The sequence below is a fragment of the Macrobrachium rosenbergii genome, unplaced genomic scaffold (assembly GCF_040412425.1).
Source record: "Macrobrachium rosenbergii isolate ZJJX-2024 unplaced genomic scaffold, ASM4041242v1 13875, whole genome shotgun sequence".
NCBI lineage: Eukaryota > Metazoa > Arthropoda > Malacostraca > Decapoda > Palaemonidae > Macrobrachium > Macrobrachium rosenbergii.
The window spans coordinates 5,222,565-5,237,564 of record NW_027100719.1 but is presented as its reverse complement, the minus strand read 5'-3'; the positions used below and the strand labels follow the sequence as shown (position 1 = coordinate 5,237,564).

General features: G+C 34.5%; 1 protein-coding gene across 1 annotated transcript in view; it reads left to right on the top strand.

Annotated features, from left to right (window-relative positions):
* LOC136837888 (uncharacterized) overlaps nucleotides 1-15,000 on the top strand; it is a 269,555-nt gene that overhangs the window by 84,321 nt on the left and 170,234 nt on the right. The gene's annotated exons all lie outside the window — the stretch shown is intronic.

The window sequence follows — 15,000 nt, the reverse complement described above, 5'->3', positions numbered from 1 at the left end:
TTCCTCTGCCCAGTGCATCCTGACTCCTTAATTGAACCTTTCTCCCGCATGTCGTCACTTGCTATTTTAGCTTTCCATCTGAACTTTGGTCTTCTTCCCCTTCTCCTTTCCTCCACCTCCGTGCTCTTATATAACCCTTGTATACACACGATGATCTTCTTAGCTATAAAGAGTCTTTTGCCTAGAAATTCGATAAAAGTTATGTTAAGATATTTCATGGTAATTTTTTAGAAGTTTCATTCGATAATCTCTTACACTGTAATGTGAGCCTTGTTTACCAAATAAAGTTCATGTCCTTTATTTAGTTATTATTGATAATAGCTTCGGTGCAACCCAAGAAGAATTTGGCGAAGGTAACACTTAAGAGCGACCATCTTTCTGCTGATACATCTTGCCCTTGCCTTGGTCGCTATGAAAGAACACTTTTCCTAATTGAATGATTTTAAACTTGTCGCTATGAAAGAACACTTTTCCTAATTGAATGATTTTAAACTTAGTTGACGCATACTCCCAGTCACTACATCTTGTTGTCTACACAAATTCGTGAATTTGTCAACTTAGGATCATAGGCAAGACCGGTTTTTATTCTCAGAAGGAAGCTTTCATCATTATACAACCCCGCAAGGGGGTAGTGCCGTCAGTGCACCTCACGCAGTGCGCTGCGGGCGTTACTTAAGGTTCTTTGTAGCGTCACTTAGGCCCCTAGCTGCAACCCTTTTCAATCCCTTTACTGTACCTCCACTGATATTATCTTCCTTCCATCTCGCTATCCACCCTCTCTTAACAAATATTTCTAGTGCAACTGCGAGGTTTTCCTCCTGTTACACCTTTCAGACCTGCCTACTCTCGATCTCCCCTCCATCGCTAAATGACCTCTTAGGTCCCAGTGCTTGGCCTTTGGCCTAAACTCTGTATTCAATCAATTCAATTCCATCTTACTTTCTACCCTCTCCTAACAGTTGTTCCAGAGTGCAGCTGCGAGGTTTTCCTCCTGTTACACCCTTTAGCCTCTTTATTCTCAGTTTCCCTTTCAGCAATAAATGACCTCATAGGTCCCAATTTGGCCGTTGACTTAAATTTTTTATTCCAGTCATTATATCAAGACTGTGAGAGTAGCTCTAGATCAAATTAATATTATTAGATTTCTGTAGCTTTTTTGTTAATCTTGACGACAAGAAGGAAGATCATAATGTCAACAATGTTACCTCACCCCTTGATGATTGTTGACTGTCATTTGGGCCTTTACATCTTATGGGTCATGGAGGCTGAAATGACTTATAAGCACTTCAACAAATAATAATGTTTACTATGTTGCAACTATTTTTTATTCCCTTTTATATACAGTTCTTCAACTTAATTCATATTTTTTTTTTACTAGTTCTGTTGCTATTTACCACTAAGCCGCTACAACCCATTACTACCCTAAAACAATTCCCCTGGTGTTTTAATAGTTTACTTACATTTTTATCTATTTGTGTGTTAATTTGTTAATAAATTTTTGCTTTCTAATAACTGATCTCTTCTTTCTGTATTTCATATTATCTTTTGTTACTTCTTTCATACGAACAGCATATTCTTTGGCAGCTTGAATTTCAAGCCAATGGACCCGGTGGTGGGCTTGTTCCATATGAATAGAATTCTTCTTCTTCTTCTTCTTCTTCTTCTTCTTCTTCTTCTTCTTCTTCTTCTTCTTCTTCTTCTTCTTCTTCTTCTTCTTCTAATAATAATAATAATAATAATAATAATATTATTATTATTATTATTATTATTATTATTATTATTATTATTATTATTATTATTATTATTATTATTATTATTATTATTATGTACAATCACTCAAAAAAGGTTTGCAACATACTTCAAAACTTTTTGGACAACAGCTTATAATAGCGACATCTGGCGCTATTTGTCAACTCAGTTGTAAGCGTGTAAGCGCATGAAACAACTGAACACTAGTGGTGGGTCCGAGAAATTACCTGCAGTTTCCCTTAAACAGGGCTTTTTCTGATACTGCTTACTGTTGTCATACTTTACTTAAATAAAGGATGTTACTATAATACTTCAGAGGACATCGGTGTTCTTATATTTTAATATTTTCAACTCCAACTGCCATCACTATCGTTGTTTTATCTTCTTCATATGTGTGAACTTTGTAGACATAGGCCTACGACTGTTATATTAGTCTTATTAACATCAACAAATACGACTTTTGTAAAGATTTGCTTCACATTATTATTAATTATTAAATTTCTGAATGAATAATCCTATGTATATTGTGAACTAGGGAAACTTAATATAAAATATACTGAACTAGACTAACATTTCACGTATATTTTTATAATACGTAGAATATAAGCGCCCGCGCGCACGCACACACACACACATACTGTATATATATATATATATATATATATATATATATATATATATATATATATATATAAATATATAATGCCGTTATCATGCGTAATTTCTCATTTCTTTCATTGCTACTTAGGCCAAACTTATGAAGTTAACTGAATATATATAATGCCTATTTTTGTATTTCTTATTATCCAAGTTTCTAAAGAATTAAAATTGGCTAGAAGTTCAACATATATTTAGTTAATGCTAAATGCCAGCAGTGAAGAGGACTAGCATGCTCATCAGTGGGGAATGTCTCCTCCTCATCGCAAAAGATGACTCGTACAGAAATCATCGGCCACTGGATTATATTATAACGCAAACCTACCCTCTATTCTTTGTGTTTCGCTGATATGAAGTGTTTCTTGGCAGGAGTATGATGAAATAATATCTTGGTCTCATGTAGCCTGCTACGGATGGTTTGAGTAGCAACTTGAAGGGAGAGTGTGTTCTCTCTTTATAGCAACACCGGTTGTCAGGGGAGTTAGGCAGAGCTCCTTCAGTGATCATCCGATGATGATCCTTAACACTAGTGCAACAATGGGGTCGTCCTCCACTTTTTATAATGAATTTATCATATTTCCTCGTTCTCTCTGTTGTATCCCTCTATACATAGTTGTTTTATTTTTAGCTAAGCTGCCTAGCAATATCTACAATAGAGACATTAGTCTTATGCAAGCTAATGATTGTGGAGCGGCTAAGTCTGGCGCCCATCTTATCGGTGCAAGTGACGAGACAGTTTAGTTTAACTTTCCTGCCCGAGTGTGGAGTCACACGATAACATACGACGTTATGAGATTTCTTCTTTTTTTGTTTTTGACAACAACAATGGTTGAATTCTTTCTTTCTTTATTTATATATAATTTCATTGATGATTATTCAATATTATTTCATTAGTCAATAAGCTTTTATCTGGATTCGAAATATAGTTTCTTCTTTGACTCTTTTGCCCAATCATCTGAAGTGAAATTTTTCAAAATGTTTCGTCCTTTTTCGTAACATGAATTTTTCACTCACCATTCTTTTTTATATTGTTAACCGTATGATTAATAACCAAAGTCGAATAGGAAAATTACATTTCCTTGTAAATATCAAAAGAACAAATTACTGTTAGGTGAATGAAAACTTCTGGAACATGTTACAAAACATTTTTGAGTGACTGTACATATAACATAATATTTACATATATATATATATATATATATATATATATATATATATATATATTAGATAGATAGATAGATAGATATTTCTTTGTTTTTATGAAATATTTCTTTGATCAAAACAACGTACTTTTTATGAGAGAATCGTTGGGAAACGTCCGCAAGAATCTTCATCGCAGATATTCCAGAACCACCTCGATTTTGAGTCTGACCACTACTTCTTCTCTGTTAGTGGCTTCCACTGGTATGTGATGAAAGGGTCTCTCTCTCTCTCTCTCTCTCTCTCTCTCTCTCTCTCTCTCTCTCTCTCTCTCTCATATGAAGATCTAAGTATTTGCCACACTCTCTCTCTCTCTCTCTCTCTCTCTCTCTCTCTCTCTCTCTCTCTCTCACACACACACATACACAATTACCATTTTGCCAGATAACTTGCCATGTACTCTCTCTCTCTCTCTCTCTCTCTCTCTCTCTCTCTCTCTCTCTCTCTCTCTCTCACACACACACACACACACACACACACACACACACACACACGCACAAATGCACAGAAACACATAGACGCAAGTACCATTTTCCCCGTAGAACGTGCCCTTCACACGCCGCCCCCCCCCTTCTCCTCTCTCTCTTTCTTTCTCTCCCTCTCTCTCTATCTCTCTCTCCTCCTGCTCAAGTTTCTACATGCAAAGGCACTCAAAGGAAATGGCCCATTCGGTTCCCTCCTTCGTTGTAGCTACTGTAACGACCACAGGGTGAACACGCAATGTTCGGAAGTGCTAGAATGCAGTCAGCGCTCTCAAAAAGAACTTGGGAAGTTTTTCGTGTTGTAAATGAATAAGCAAGTAAGTGAATGACTTAGAAGAATTTGGTCAAAACAGACATTGGAATCCAATAGTAATGAGACTAACCTCCTTAGAATTCCTCACGATTGAAGGGCTTTCGAGGAATATGTTAGTACGACAATTATTTTACTTTGATTTGACTTTTCGAGGAATTTGCTGGTAAGACAGTTACGTTACTTCGACTTAAAAGGCAGAGAGCTGTTAACACTTGTTAAATATTAATATATATTGAGCATTTGACAGACTTCCTCCTCCTTCTTAAGAAGTTAGCTAGAGAATTACTGAAGAGTAAAAAGGATAATTACATTTCTGCAAAAGCCATTTTCAAGTTGTAAATGAGAATTGAGAGGCTTCCTTTAAGAAACAGTCTAATTTGAGGTCTATGGATATGTCGATGAAGGATTTGGAATTAAGAGATGAGATGAAGGAGACGAGTGATATGAGAGAGAAGGATTCGAAGTGGAGAAAATGGCCTCCAACAACAACAATGAATCTTAGCAGTTGTTGCTTCTGTTGTTTTGCTTCCCTTGACTTCATTATATATGAGCAGATGTGATTTTATATATGTATTTTTATTTACTTATTTATATTTGTAGATATTTTTCATATGAAACTCACTTTAAATTAATTTATTTATTTATTTGTTTTTTAGTTTCCTATTTTAATTTATTACGGCGTCAATTCCTGGATGTTGTGACATCAGTTTTAGCAGCCATAATCAATCAATCAAGACAAATATAAATGCAGATAACCATTTGAAGGTGAAAATTTCAGACCAGGTACCAGAGCTTTTTCGCGTATCATGTACACTTCTTGAAGAGGGTACTTTGGAGTAATTTATACCCCAAAGAGTGTTCATGATACACAAAAGTATGATACTTTTGTCTTTAATTTTCACCTTTCAAATGATTATCTATTCTCTGTGTCACATGCGGATGACACTACACACACTTACACACATTTATGTATATGAGATATATATATATATATATATATATACTATATATATATAACACTATATATATATGCTATATATATATATAAATATATATATATATATATATATACTATATATATATATATATATATATATATATATATATATATGTACACACACACACATATATATATATTTTTTTTTTTGTGCTTTGACGATCACACATGAGTCTCACCTAGGAGCATCTTCGCCCAACAAACATCACTGAAATGAGAGTTTAGTTTGCAGAGATGGAGCCTTCCCGATGTCATGCTGCCAAACCTACAACGTCTGCTGAACAGATGGATTCTATGCAGAAGTCTGAGCTCAATTGACCTAAGCTGCGATGAAACGCGCCGGTGCTGGTGTTACTCGTTTCAAAGTTTCTGCCGCGCCGTCGCGAGGCAGGAAAATCGGGCTGTATTGAGACCGCAGGCGCCGAAGGTACCGCTGAAGCCGAGCCGTATCGCTGCTTTCCGCACGTCGGTATCAATGGCGGGGGCCTGCGCTCGGCTCTTTCGCTGCTATCTGCGACCGACACAACTCTCGTTTTCTGAAATTGATCGTGCTGTCTTTTCACAAGGAGATCACGGCGCTCTGGTCGGTGTGCGGTTATGAAGTTTAACTGTCGGACGTGTTTGTGCAATTCAGATGACCTGGGTGTGCTGTTGCTCCGATGGCCTAGGGGTGTTGAGTTCCCGGGAATGTATCAGGACTTCAACAGTGGCACGTAATTCTGCATCTTTTCTAACTGCTGTAACATGGCGCTGTTGTGTGGCTGCTCTCAATTTGTGTGTAAGTAAATAAAGCTCCGCTAGAAAGATGAAGGCTCCGCTGTGACCTTCTGAAGCGCTGGGTAATCATAACAGTTCCCGGAAGGTCGACACTATGCTCGTATCACTCAGCTTCCACTACGATGGCTGCGTGGCATTACGTGTGTGTGCTTATATAGTGATTCGTTTTCTGTAGTTTTATCTTTTTCTGAGAGAAGGCTAATGAAGCTATAACACAATTTCATCACGAATTTCAACTAATGACAACTTTCATTAATAAGTTGAATGATTGACTAACAGTGCCAAAAATAAATATAAACAGGCGACTCTATTTGACAAAAGATAAAGTCATGTATTTGACCTGTTTCTATACATACCTTATACAGCATACATTCATACATACATAAATATATATTTATCTAGATATATATATACACACAAATATGTACATGCTTATTTATACTATTGTTTGCGTGAGAAACAATATGTACAGGTTTACATGTATATATATATATATATATATATATATATATATATAACATATATATATATATATATATAGCTTAATGATAATTATTATTGCCAAGATAGGAAGAACATTCTTTATTATACGAGCTTTTTCAGTATAAAACATCATCATCAGGCTAGAAAAAAAAACCGACAAGGATGAGAATCAATAAATTACCAATAAATTAGTTGTCATAATAAATCCTCAACAAAAATATAACCAAATATATAAAATGAACAACAAATACAAACTAAAAGGTGAGACGTAAAATCACGAAAATTAAAAGCGAACATAAACATAAAAATATGAAATAAATAAAATTAGAAATGTAGAGAAAACAAACTACTCCCCACAAAGTAAATGTTAACGACCTAATTGAGTGCCTATGGAATTTTACGATAGCTAGTTGAATATCCAGACGAGTTGATACAATTCCGGCTTCATCTTTTGTAGTCAGCGACTCTGAAATCAAAAGGTCAGTCTATTTGAACAATAAGGTAGTGCAAAATCCCAGCAGGTCAGTGAAAGGATGGTCTTGAGCTAAACTGTGTTCTCTAATGGCAGAAGGGTGGTTTGGAAAGGGAAACCTAGTTCTAATAGAAAGAAAAGACCTCTGTGTCCCAAAATTCTGTGTCTGAGCCAGCGGGAACTGGATCCAGGTATCATAGACCACTCTGCAACAAATGAACAAGTAAACGACACAGGAATTAGGGTCCACGGGCGGAAATGAGCTTCTTTCTCAAAAGTGATCTTATGTAAGGATTACAAAGCTCGCTTAAACTAATTTAGAAAGAGCAATGTAGTATTTCTTGTAACTTTCTGTTATATAGCTACTATGACCAAGGTAAGGCAATTTAATGTACTTTGTCTTCCAACGAGACTGTGCACCGGTCTGGGACAAACTTTTCAATTTAAAATTTTCAGAACTTCTTATCTAAAAATAGGATATAGTTTTCAGAAAAATAATTCTGGAGGAAAACCATATCTTGATGCAAACTCAAATTAAAATCACAACAATTGGTACTTTTAGTTATAACCTGTCCCAAGTTTTTAGTTCCAGTTTAAACCCTCTAACTAAGTGAATTTAACATCTCTCTAATTCTTCCAAATTTGTTCAAGAATTATGCTCTTTCAATTTTAACCAAGATGTTGCTAATAGCTAGTTTCGATGTAACCTCTCTTTTCACCAATATCCACTAAAAAAACAACCGACATTAATGTAATAATATATGTGAAAACCACTTGTCAGTGTTTGGACTTAATTAAATAGCTTGCAAAAATTATTACATTTAGCAACTGTGGTAGCATTTTACTTTGATGGTAAATTATATAATCAAATAGATGGAGTAGCTATGGGAAATTCCCTTGGACCTGTATATGCGGATTGCTTCATGGGTTATTGTGAAAGGATTTGGATGTCTTTATGCCCTAGTGCTTTCAAACCTTTGGGATACTTTCCTTGTGTTTAAGGAATTATCACATGTTGATTTATTTGAATATTTTAATTCTCGTAACCCTAACATTTCTTTTACTTCTGAGACCGAACAGGACAATAAGTTGTCATTTTTAGATGTTCAGATATACAGAAATAACGGCAAATTTAAACTTCTGTTTACAGGAAAAGTACATTTACTGGCTTGGGATTAAATTACCTCAGTTTTTCTCAAAGTTGTATAAACTTAACTCAATACACTATGATAAATAGAGCTTACAATGTTTGTTGCGATTTTAAACTTTTTCATCAAGACATTGTTTTCCTCCAATTATTTATCTGAAAACTCATATCCCATTTTTGTAGTTTACAAAGTTCTGAAAAATGTTTTAAATGAAAAGTTTTGTCCCAGACCGGTGTACAGTACTGTTAGTAAAGATGTAAAGTACATTAAATTGCCTTACCTTGGTCATAGTAGCTATATGGTCAGAAAAAAAGTTACAAGAAATACTTAAGCATTGTTTCCCTCAAATTAGTTTCCCGTTTGTTTTCTGTAATCCTTTTACAATAAGATCACTTTTGAGAGATAAGCCTACTCTGCCTGTGGACCTTAATTCCTGTGTCGTTTACTTGTTCACTTGTTCGCAGTGTGGTCTGCGATACCTAGGATCAGTTCCCCTCAGACCACAGAATTTTACCAGGACACAGAAGAGGTCTTCTATTAGAACTAAGTTTCCCCTTTTCCAAACCACCTTTTCTTGCCCGTTAAGAACACAGTTTAGCACAAGACCATCCTTTCACTGACCTGGATTTTGGTACTGTCTTTTTGTTCAAATAGACTGGACAACACGGTTCCCTCAAGAAGTCGCTGACTACTAAAAAGATAAAAGCCGGAATTGAACAACATCTCGTCTGGTATTCAACTAGCTATCGTGTAATTTCATAGCAGAGTACTCAATTAGATCGTTAAATATTTTACTTTTAATTGGTAGTTTTGTTTACATTCACCTTATTTTTATTTTCATATTTTTATGTTTATGTTCGCTTTTAATTTTTCGTGATTTTAAGTCTCACCCTTTTAGTTTGTATTTACTTGTTCATTTATATATTTTGGTTGGTATTTTTGCTGAGTTTGTGTGACAATTCATTTTTGTGTAATTTATCTTGATTCTCATCCTTGTCAGTTTTTCAGCCTGATGATGAGTTTTATACCTCAAGAAAGCTCATCTCTAAAATGTTCTTCCTAGTCTTAGCAATATTTATCAATTAAGCTAAATTTACCAAATAATACTTAATTACCGAGACTATATATATATGTATATATATATGTATATATATATATATATATATATACTATATATATGGAGAGAGAAGAGAGGAATTGTATATATATTTATATGTATAATATCAGTTCAGCAGGTGTCTCACTCCTCTAATCAGACTCTTATCGATAAAAAGTGGGATTAATAACAGATAGTTTATAGCAGTGAGTCTCTCTCATATCAGTTGCGATTACTTGGCACCTTTTACCCTACTACATAGTTTTTATATATGCATGTTATTTTCTTCAGCAAAAATATGAAAATAAAATAAAATAAATAATATATAATAATAATAATAATAATAATAATAATAATAATAATAATAATAATTGAGGACATAAGTGACACACCAACTTTCTTGAGGACGCCAAATATTCAGAACATAGGACATAAATAACTTTTGCTTTTACCTACTTACTTCATATACCAGAAAAGAACGTCGCACAAGAAGAGAAAGGCTGACATTGTATGTTTTATAATTGCAATGATTTCGTCACGTCACACTTCATAGCTTAATGGAGGAAATTGCTCGATCTGAAGAGACTTTTTGCACTAAAATCACGTACTGCACTGCCTTTATCACTTCTGAATTCTCTCTCTCTCTCTCTCTCCTACTTTCTATGAAAAATAGAATCGAGTGTATCACACACAAGATAATGTCTTTTAAAAAAACTGACCTTTCTAAAATTAGAATTTTCTCCACTTAATCATCTCATAAGGCTATGATGTGCAATGGTAATGGCCTCGGCATGTGATATGAGCGTTATCTTTGCCAGGGAGCTGCATAATCTATTGAAACATTGAATAAGTCATAGTGTAATTACCCGGAGGTCAGTTAGTTTTCCAGAAGAGAGAGAGAGAGAAGAGGAAATGATTTTCATTTATTACTACAGTTTATCTCAAATTTCAGTAGCATTCAAAAGAAGTTGCCTTTTACGAAAAATAATTCGCGAAATACTGTTCTGTGTATTTTATACGCTACTGTGGAAATCTGAAGTGCAGAAATGACGCTTTACAAATAAGTGAGTGTCAATCTTATTTTTAGATTCCTAGTTGAGGGGATGTTTGTCTTTGAGTTTTCACTGCTGCCTTTTCCACCTTCTGTCTTTTTAATACGACCTATCAGCATTCTGTCTTTCTGATCAGAAATAGTGATCGTCTTTATCGAAAAATGACTGCGCAGAGAAACAGGGACAGAAATTTTTTATCACCTCTGATGTGACGATTTCAGTTATTCGTGTCAGTGAATTTCAATCTTTGCTGGTAACCGCCATGATTATTGACTGATTTTTATAGTGCAGGAAAAGAAATACTCCTCCACAGGCTTATTAATATGTATGTATGTACATGTATATATATATATATATATATATATATACTCTCTCTCTCTCTCTCTCTCTCTCTCTCTCTCTAGGAGTCTAACCTCTGTAACGCCCTTTGTTTAAGTGGAACAAAATTAAAAGCCATACTGCGGAATTATCATACTGGATGAATGTGTTGCAGGTTAATAGATTGTATAATATATTAAACAAAATTAATATAATCTTATTCGGTTTTAATAATGTTCAATACAAATTATATTTCGGCTTTACTGCTTGGGAGTGTTAAATTCAGCTGATAACAATCTTGCAGTTTCAGCACCATTTTATTGTTTGATAGTACAATTGAATTGCTTTACTCTCTGCTCCTTTGTTATCTCCTTGGTTGTATAAAATATCTGAAAAATGAAGATTTAGCAAATTAATTAAAGAAAATAATAAAAGAAAATATACATTATAAGATATATAAAATTAAAAGGGCGTTACTCATGCCGCATTATTAAACCGAATAAGCATTATATTAATTTTGTTAATATATTATATTAATCTATTAACCTGTAGCCATTCATGTTCGAAAAAATAAAAGGAATATCAAAAAGGCTTTTAATTTTGTTCCACTTAAACAAAGGGCGTTACTTATGCCGTACCCTGTATATGTTATACGATCACAAGTAACACGTGAAGATTGTATATCTGGAGCCAGTAGGAAATGCTCTTGTGTTAATAAATAAAGGTGACTATGTAAATAAGATGTTAGTTTTGTCAAGTGACCAAGAAACGTATTCAGTTCTGAACCATAGTCCGCTAGAGAAAGTTAACAGTAGCTTCAATAAAAAACTTAAAACACTGTTAAGGGGAAAAGATGATTTAATTAAGAAATTTTGTATTGTGTGCATCACTGCCCTACCTTTATGGACTTGTTAAAACTCACAAACAAAATAACCCTGTACGACCTATTATTAGTTCTGTTGGGTCATCAACTTATAATTTGTCAAAGTGGTTTGTCAGTAAATTGTCACCTCTTTTGGGAAAATTTTCAGGGTTTTCAGTAAAAAATAATTTGGATTTTCTAAATCGTCTCAGAAGCTGTAACATTAATTATGAATTTAAAATGGTTAGTTTTTATGTAATTTCACTATTCATTAAAGTTCCAGTTGACGATCTGATAACTTTTTAGCCAATGAGTTGGGTAACTATGAATTTTCTCTGCCAACCGACACCATCTTAGAGTTACTAAAACTATGCATAAAGGAGTGTAAATTTACTTTTAATGGAAATTTCTATGAGCAGAAGTTTGGTATGGCGATGGGGAACCCTTTGTCGCCGCTTTTAAGCATCATTTACATGGAGTTTTTCGAAAAGAAACTTTTATCAAATATTTTACCGGTGAATGTTCTTTGGTTTAGGTATGTAGATGACATATTTGTGTATGGCCGTTACGTGAGGATGTAAACCGATTTCTATTTAGATTCATCTCTAGTTCCCTCTCAAATTCACAGCTGAGAAAAAAATTCATTTACCCTTTTTAGATGTAAGTGTGCATAGACACTGTAACAGATTTAAATTTTCTGTTTTTAGGACACTTACAAATGTATTTTCTTACTTTCACTTTTACTCCAATCAGCATTTGAACGTTAACCTGTATTTTTTTTAATGTTTTTGGTGAGGTTACGTCGGGTGAGACGGATTATAAGATTTGTGATATTGCTTTTCAGATTGAAGTACCCAACTTATTTAGTCGATACTGCTAAAACTAAAAAACATTGTATGCATATGACCCAATAATACAAACTTTTGATCGTTGTATTTGCTTGTTTTACCTTTTGACTACAGGTTTCTCTCTTTTTGCCCAAAATGTTTAAAGTTTTTAATGTTAATGTTGCTTTTAGTAACACTCAGTCTGTGAGAGCAATTTTGATAAAGAACTCTCCCCATTTACAAACAGGTTGCATATATGAAATTCCTTGAGGAGATTGTTATAAAAAGTATATTGGTCAAAGTGGTAAACTGTTGGCATCAAGTAAATCAACACATTGTACAAGTAGGTAATACATCGAGTGCCCTCTTTCTACATATGAACAATTTTGATCATGCAATTAATTGGAAAAATTCAAAGGAAATTTTATTTTGTAGAGATATTATTAAAAGAAACATTATAGAATCTGGCATAATAAAACATAAGTCAAGTTGTGTGTTTAATATTAGCGATGGGGAATATAAGCTAGATAACACACAACACGAAATGCATTGTTAAGCTTAGTAACTATGTAACAGACTGCTTAGTAGTTTCATTTCCATTTATAGCATTTATCCTTTAGGGTATAATTCTTGGCTTATGGACCATTTAGCTGTAGTTTGGTTGTTCTGTATTTTAATTTTCTTCGTTTTTATGTTTACCTTTGAAATTTCGAAGCTGTTTTTCATTCTTATATTGTACCCTGATGAGGTGTATCAAAATACACGAAAGCGCTAGGTACTGCTGCCTTTCATTATTTCCTACTGGCTCCGGATATATCTATCTATCTATCTATATACATACATATATCTATCTATCTATCTATCTATCTATCTATCTATATATATATATATATATATATATATATATATATATATATATATATATATATATATAGATAATAACTTTTCCTGTAATACTACAGTGTAATATGAAAATAAGAGGCCCATAAAACACTATTTAAACGTTGAAACCATATATTTCGGGCACTTGTTTCTGTGCCCCTGTTCACTGGTAGAATATGGACAGGTGGAAAGTTACAATGGTATATATACAAAAACATGAGTGTGACCTTAGGCCTCCGATGTTAAGGAGGTGGCGTTCTTAAGAAGGAGAGATTGACCAAATTCCCTAGTGGTTTTTGGCCTCATTAGCTCCCGTTTGGCGATGGATCTGGCGGTCGCGTTTCTTGGGTCATCTTCTTCAAAAAGGGTGCGAGGATTAAGGTGTCAATGGTGTCCGATTTCCAATGTCCTCCTGACAGGTTCATATTGTTGGTTTGATTGATGATAGCAGATTCCAGCATCTTTCTTTTGTACGGACAGCTACTCTTGAAAACCAACTCCGCCCCACTCCAGTTAATGACATGCCCTGTATTTCTAATATGTAGGAAAATTCCCGAACTCTCGAAGCGTAACGTACTGATCTTTTGTGCTCTGTTATTCTTTTGCAGAGGCGATCTGCCTGTCGCCTACATAAATATCGCAATAATTACTACACGGTATCTTGTAAACTCCGGCTTCTTCCCTTTTGTTATTTAAGTATACGTTAACGAGCGAACTCCCGATGGATTTGGGATAATGGAAAATGAAAGGATTATCAGAACTGAGTTGCTCGGTGGCCTTTTGGATGTTTTCATCGTATGGAAGCTTTATTTTGTTGTTGAAATCTATTTGTCTGTTGTGAGTGGGACCTCTGTAGTATATTTTATTTGCTTTATTAATAGCCCTCTCGATAATGTGTGGTGGATAGAGCAGTTGCGTTAGGTGTTGGCGGATCGTGTTAAATTCTTGATCCAGGTACTCATTTGAACTATATCCTAAGTCCTCTAGGAATAAGTTTGCACCCTACCATGATTTTACAGGAACGTCGTGACAAAGAAATGAATGTAGGAGACAGCGAAGGTGGGTTTTCTATATACTGTAAATGCATACCTGTTCTGTTTTCTTATGATCAGTACATCTAGGAACGGCAGTTTTCCGTCCTTTTCCCATTCTGTTTTAAATTTTATGGTCGGAACTAGCGAATTTAGCCTATTAAAAAATTCCTTAAAGTCCCCCAGCTATTGTCCCAGAAAGTAAAGATATCATCTACGTATCTAAGCCAGATCATGTTATGGGGTTTGATAGACGACAAAAGTTCTGTTTCGAAATATTCCATGTACAAGTTTGCTAGAAGGGGTGATAGGGGACTTCCCATGCTACAGCCAAATTTTTTGTTTGTAAAAATTACCATTGAAAGAAAACACGTTGGTAGTTACACAGAGAGGTTGATAAGTTTAAGTTTTATCTATGCCAAGAGGAAAATGGTCTTCACTTATGGTTGTAACTTCCTCTCTAAGAAAAACAACACGTCGGCAATCCGGGACTTTAGTAAATATGAATCGGCAATCTATTATTATTATTATTGCACTATAGCTGAACCTGGAATAACCCAGTACCGAATTGTGCCTGGTACATATTATTATTCCAGATTTTTTTTGTGTGTGTAATTTTCAACATTGACTAAAATAACTAACACCTCGTCTAGT